We start from the raw sequence: 6633 nt of genomic DNA, 5'->3' as shown, positions 1-6633 counted from the left end.
TCATCACACTATATATAATTAATTACAATTAATGTTTCAATAAAGTGATCTTCATAATATAATTTTAATTAATTAAAGATGTTGTGGCTACTCTCTAATTATTTAAAAATTATATTTATCACTAAACATTAAATTATCTTTAGGTCTTATATTTAATCTAAATAAAATATAAGCATCATATTATAAATATATAATATTCAAAATTATTATACTAACATTAAATATTAGTATAATGTCCACACACACTTTAATCTTAATTGCATGTAAACCGTGCATATCATAACAGCATAATGTATATGTATACATATTACACGCATATAACAACAACGTGAAAAAAGCACAAAAGTTCAACGCATCATTCTATAAAATGCCTCCAGCACACCAAAACATATATTATATATATATTAACGTGCATATAAAAGTAATAGGAAAAATGCATCCAATATAAAACGCAAACAATAAATAATATATATATATATATATATATATATATATATATATATATATATATATATATATATATGTGTGTGTGTGTGTGTGTGTGTGTGTGTGTGAAAAAGAAGAATGAAAAGACCACTCTGGATTAAGTAGAGCACCGTACAGTCTTATTAAAACCAGAAGTAGATTTCATCTCCAATGCAAGTATGTATGTAACAGGTAAAGAAGAAAATAAAATAAAAATTGAAATATATGTTTATGAAGGATGCCCAAAATGAAACGCAAAACTAAATGTCGTTTCAATCATCTTCAACCTTTCACATGATTCTAAAAAATGTATACCAAACGCAAACCCAGTAATATGTGAGGGTTTCAGCATCAAAAATTTCACAGAAAATTTCATCTAAAGTTTTCTTCTTTCTACCCAGTTTCAAAACAATTAATAAAATTAAAAAGCATAATACGCACAGAGGAGTGAACCAGACAAGGCAGAGGTGAAACACGCTTTGATACCAAATGTAAAACAGATTCATACTAAAGATTCAATAAATCCAAATATATCAAATAAACACATTTAATCATATTCAGATTTACAAGAATGAAAGCGGAAGCAGAAAGACCAACCTCCAACCATTGTTGTAAGGTCACCTTCGGTTAGGAAAGTACAGTTAAAAATGTTGGAATTTAATTAATATTTTTATATTTTCTTTGATAATATATGCCATTCCTATGCTTCTAAAGTTAAATTGTTTATGCTATCTGACTATTGTCACTCACTATTTTATTTTCAGTTATACAATATTTTTTCAATATGTCTTGATGAAAGTAATACAAATACAACAAAAAGCACGGTTATACTTAGTCTGCTAAGTCAAATAATAGATCATACTTAAAGTTACCTGAGATTATAATTATCCTCTTGATAAAGTATATTATCCTTATATGTTTTTGTGCCATAGGTTTATAACGCAATAATTGATGCAAAGGCCAATGGATTCTCCGATGTGTTGTTCTTGGACTCGGCAACAGGAAAATATAAAATATATAGAGGAGGCATCAGCATGCAACGTATTTGTTGTGAAAGTCTGAACATTATCTATTTGGGTATGCTATTAACAATTTATATATCCAAATCTGAACAAAATTTGTTTAATTTAATCATATGAAGGGCAACACTATCTCCACTCCTTCATTAGATGGAACCATGCTGCCTGGTATCACATGAAAATCCATCATTGAAGTTGCCATTGATTTGGGTTATCAGGTATTAATTCATTTTCGTTTATATTGATTAATCTTAATGGTTTCATTTTCTGCAAATTAACTTGCTTCTAGAAAATATACCTACTATGTTGGAGAATCTACTTTACCTATGTTTCTACAAAGAAAAATGTTATCAATATTGTATGCTTAGTTACTTACAAAGGGGCTTACTTGAATTATGTTATCAATAATGTTCTGCACAGGAACTGCAGTGGTTGTTAACTCTGTTGCATCGGTCAGCTATAAGGAAACAACGTAAAAATTTCACTTTCAAGTATTCTATTTCTTTTGTTTTCAATATATTAAGTCAATTCAGATAATATCTACGCATTTTTTACACTTTTATATTGGATAATATTATTTATTTTGTAATGATTATTTTCATACGTAATCTTATTCATTAATATGATGCTTTTTCAGTAGATGTCAGGTGTAAAAGTATTTTCTACTACCTATGCATAAATTAAACTCAATTTTTTATACTAATAAGTATCATAATTCAACTATTTATTTAAAATATCTTCTCTCTTATGTCTTTACCATTGACCATATGCAGGAGGGATTACAAAACAGGGCCAGAAACATTGTCTGCAAAATTACGCAAAACACTGGTTGGAATTCAAACAGGGTGTCTTGAGGATAAAAAGTCATGGACAGTCACAATCTCTTAAATGAAGATAACTTCTGTTTCATCCTAACAAGTTATTATTTGAAAGTCATTTTTTCTACATGTTCTACATAATATGAAAAGTTATACTTTTAGTTCTCTTAATGTAATAAAGGTTTCAAGTTCATCAACTGTGTAAGTGGCTTGCTCAATTTCTTATGGTGCTTGATTACTTACATGCTAATCATATTCTTCATCGTGATGTCAAGGTTAGCTAATCATATTCTTATGGTGCTCAATTTTTTGGGGTCATGATGATGTCATTGAATTTTCATTTGGTGAATTTTAAATTTCAATTGATGCTTTCAAATATCTGTTAACATGAACAATTGGATAAAGCGTTAGCAAAAGCTTGCTACCTTAATTGATGTGCAGCTCGTTAGTTTCATCTTAGTTTTGTACCAAAGTCAAGTATTCATGTGCTTAGAGTCATGGTTTTACTACTTAATAAACAAAAGATTACACTCAAATGTAGTTCTAAGTTTCGGATACTAATAAACAAAAAGTGAGAGTATTTGTCATTCTGTATCATCCTTGCAGACACAATTATTCACATATGTTATGAACTCACCCTGATTGCTTCATGATTTCATTGCAGATGTAACCTTGTTGATTTGATGGTGGAATTAGATTGAATTTTACACCCAGAAGGAACTGTGGCGGTGAGGGATACCCCTGAAGTAACTGAAAGAGTGGTGGTCGAGAAACTGTTACTGAAAGAAATTTCTTTTTTAATATATGAACAATTAGTTGTATAATCATATTGATACGTTAAATAATGTAGTTTATTTTATATATAATATTCAGTTTTAGTTAATATTATTTAATTGCTTATATGTTTAATAAAACTAATTTTGTCATGATTCCATTTTATTACAATCAAAAGTCAAAAGAAAAAAAATTGTACACATTTCCGGCGGTTTTGGCCAAATCCCAGTTATTTATGACGGTTTTGGTAAAATTCCGGTTATTTCCGGCGGTTTTGGCAAAACTGCGGTTATTTCTGGCGGTTTCGGTAAAACCCCCACTAATACCGACGGTTTTGGCAAAACTCCTGCTAATAATGACATAGCTTTTCCAATGGTTTTCACAGCTTTTCCAGGAGTTTTCCTAACTCTGGATAACACACTTTCCGGGAGTTAAAATCACCGAAAACGAAAAAAAATAGCCCCCCGTTAAAAATCTAAGTTTTTGTAGTGTGTGTCATGAATTCCTTATTATATATTCAATAGAAAGTCTATGTATCTATATTATTGGAAGTCAAAATAATTTTTATTTGATGAAGATGTAATTAACATATTTATATATCATTTGTGACTATTTCTAATTTGTCACAAAAATTTCAAAAGTGATAAAATATACATGTCACAACTAATTATTCTAAAATATAAAATTATCATATGATAAAATTATTTTTATTTTGATAAGAATATAGTTAATAAAATTATATTGAATGATTAATAAGTAATATTAATAGCATAATATTAATTTTCATTATGATTACTAGTAAAAATACATGTGTTATGTGTATTTGTTTTTCTTAATGATAATAAATTTAATAAAATTATTACTATTATAATTATGAAAACAAATATAAATAAGTTTTACAATTTTAAAATATCAATTTTAAAAAATGATCACTTAAAGAGTAAAATTGAAAAATTAATTATGTTAATTTAAAACTAGTTATTTAAAGGGAAAAGAATAGAAAAGAAATGTGTACACCAAAACTAGGAATCTTCTTTGTATATATATTAGTGAAAACATATACATGTGTGTTTACTTTTTTGGATAAGAAAAAATGATGAAATTTTAATTATCATAATAAATATAATTAATTTTTATAATTTAATTATAGATAGTTTTTATTTATTTTGTAGATGAGTTTTATTTATTTAATTTAGAAAAATAGTTAAATTGAAAAAATCAGTTTAATAGGTATAGATATATAATAGATAAATAATAATATTGATAATATTGCAATTGTGACAATGGTAACGTGAAGAGATTGCAGTCCAGTTTCAACAATGCCATGAAGTCTACACATGAAGGCAAAGTTGTCAAACTTTACTTTGTTTCGGAGTCACCTTTCTCCAAAGCAGAAAGCCATCAAAGGATGATCATAGACTAGTCTACAAATTCAGCAAATAATTTTTTTTTCTTTTTAATTTGTTTGATTGAATAATGTTATTTTTTATGTTAAAATATTAATTGTATTGAATAATACTTATAGTATATATTGTATAATAATATTTAATTTTTATTTCGATAACATTTGTCTGGGGTCATGATCAATGTCCAATATTGGAACTTTCCAGAAAATTCTCAAAACGAAAGATATGTCTTTAGAAATTATTATGAAATCTTTTACTCTTGTTACAAAACCTGATATTGATCGGAAGTATCAATGTAGAGACCAAGCACGCGTCTGGTTCCTTGTGGTTTCATGGGGATGCTGCTCAGCCCCACGGTGGGCGCCAAAATGTTTCGGTTCAGTTGAGATCCCTAACCCAAAACATTCAAAGTTGTCCATTCCAAGGGTCGGTTGTCCTTCCTTGCTATGCTTCGATCATCCAACTCATGTAATCCTTTCCGATTGGGGGTTGACCTGCATAAAACAATCCGACGCTCAAGTCAAATATGTTTCATAGAGATGTCAATATTTTTATTAGGAGAAGAAAATGATTGTACCCACATAAATTTATGTTTATAGGACTTGTGACAGTCAGTTCCATTGATTAACCATTAGTGCAATATATTTTAGGTAATCAAACCAAATAATTAATCATATATTGTTGCAGGGGGTAAGGCAATCTGACCTGTTAATATCTGCTTAACTGTCCATAAATGACAATCAATTCCGATCGATATATTTTATATAGTACAATTTTAGTATAAAATTATTTAAATGCAACTTTCATTATTAAAGTCCTTTTTATTGTAATTAGATAATTTTAATACAAAAAAATGATTTCTTGTTATGAGGGTTTTTGTTAACTTTAATAGTCTTGGCAATTTTGTTAATCCTAACTAGTTTGGGCGGTTTTGAAAACTTTAGGAAGTAATAACACTTCTAAAAACTTAACAACTATTAATGGTTTTGGGAAGAAATCCCTGATAATAATGACAATTGTAAAAACTTCTAGAAATAGCAGTAACTTTTAAGAAACCATTAAAAATTAATTATTGATGTTTTTTTTTATGGTTTTCTTAACCCTATTAAATATATTTTGACAGAGTTAAAATTGTTGGTAATATCAAATTGAACCCTGATAGAATTAGGCATTTTTACAGTGTCTTATTCTTTTCTGTTTTCATTAGTTATTATTTTCGTGTTATATTTGAATATTTAAATACTATTTATAAAGAAAACTATGTAATTAACTTTTTATATTTAACTGATTCACAAAAATTATAAGTTAGACGTTGAAGGTTGTGATGTGTTTATATATTTCAGGATGACTTCGATTTATATTATATGATAATATTGTAATGGTTGTTTATTATTATTTTAATTTATATTATCCAAAAAGTGAAGTGATGAGATGGTGAAAAGACTTGACCGTAAAATTGATTAAGGGAAAGTGGTGTAATGCTTAAAATTTTATAAAGTAAGTTGAATCTATGTCACTAATGCATAACTTTGTTGGAAGGAAACAAAAACATGAGTCATATGTATCTCTTTAACACCAAAAGAGTTTGAAAAAAATCTATTCATCACATTTTGTCAAAAAGAAAATATTGGTCATCGCAATTTGTAAAACGATTATGTATTCTAAGTTCTACAAAATATTGTACACTCTATTTTATTTTTCGTACATCTACTGTTCTCGAAAAATCGAAAATGTTACAAATATTAGAAATATATTTAACTGAATAATATATGTCATACCAAAGTTTGAATTATGAGAAAGTATACCAGTAAAAAAAAAGGATTTTAGCTCGCGCATTTGACACCAATTTAGTTGGAACTGTTAGAAAAGAAGAAAGAATGAAATATTGTATTTCTTATTCAATGATAAGGAGAGAGTACAATTGATATATATAATTATTTAGAGCAATATAAAAAAGGAATATAAGTATAAAAATATATGAACATAAATGCACAATGAACAGAGAATAAAATAATTCCAATATCCCCCTCAAGCTGCAGCATATATATCCTTAATGCTCAGCTTGGACAACAAAGATTGAAATTGTGCTGGATGCAAAGCTTTAGTATGAATGTCTGCAAGTTGTGATGAAGTAGAAATAGGCAGGAGCTT

At 27.7% G+C, this 6633-nt stretch overlaps 1 long non-coding RNA gene across 1 annotated transcript; it reads left to right on the top strand.

The window, feature by feature from the left end:
- The first annotated feature begins 1543 nt into the window (after positions 1 to 1543).
- On the top strand, positions 1544 to 2360 carry LOC106769294. Its single transcript, XR_001376319.2, has 3 exons — positions 1544 to 1702; positions 1905 to 1956; positions 2258 to 2360. It is a non-coding gene; the product is annotated as an uncharacterized LOC106769294 (long non-coding RNA).
- The last annotated feature ends 4273 nt before the right edge of the window (positions 2361 to 6633 follow it).

The sequence above is a fragment of the Vigna radiata genome, chromosome 1 (genome assembly GCF_000741045.1).
Source record: "Vigna radiata var. radiata cultivar VC1973A chromosome 1, Vradiata_ver6, whole genome shotgun sequence".
Classification (NCBI taxonomy): Eukaryota; Viridiplantae; Streptophyta; class Magnoliopsida; order Fabales; family Fabaceae; genus Vigna; species Vigna radiata.
Note: the sequence above shows the minus strand (reverse complement) of the source record. Positions and strands in the feature narration are given on the sequence as shown.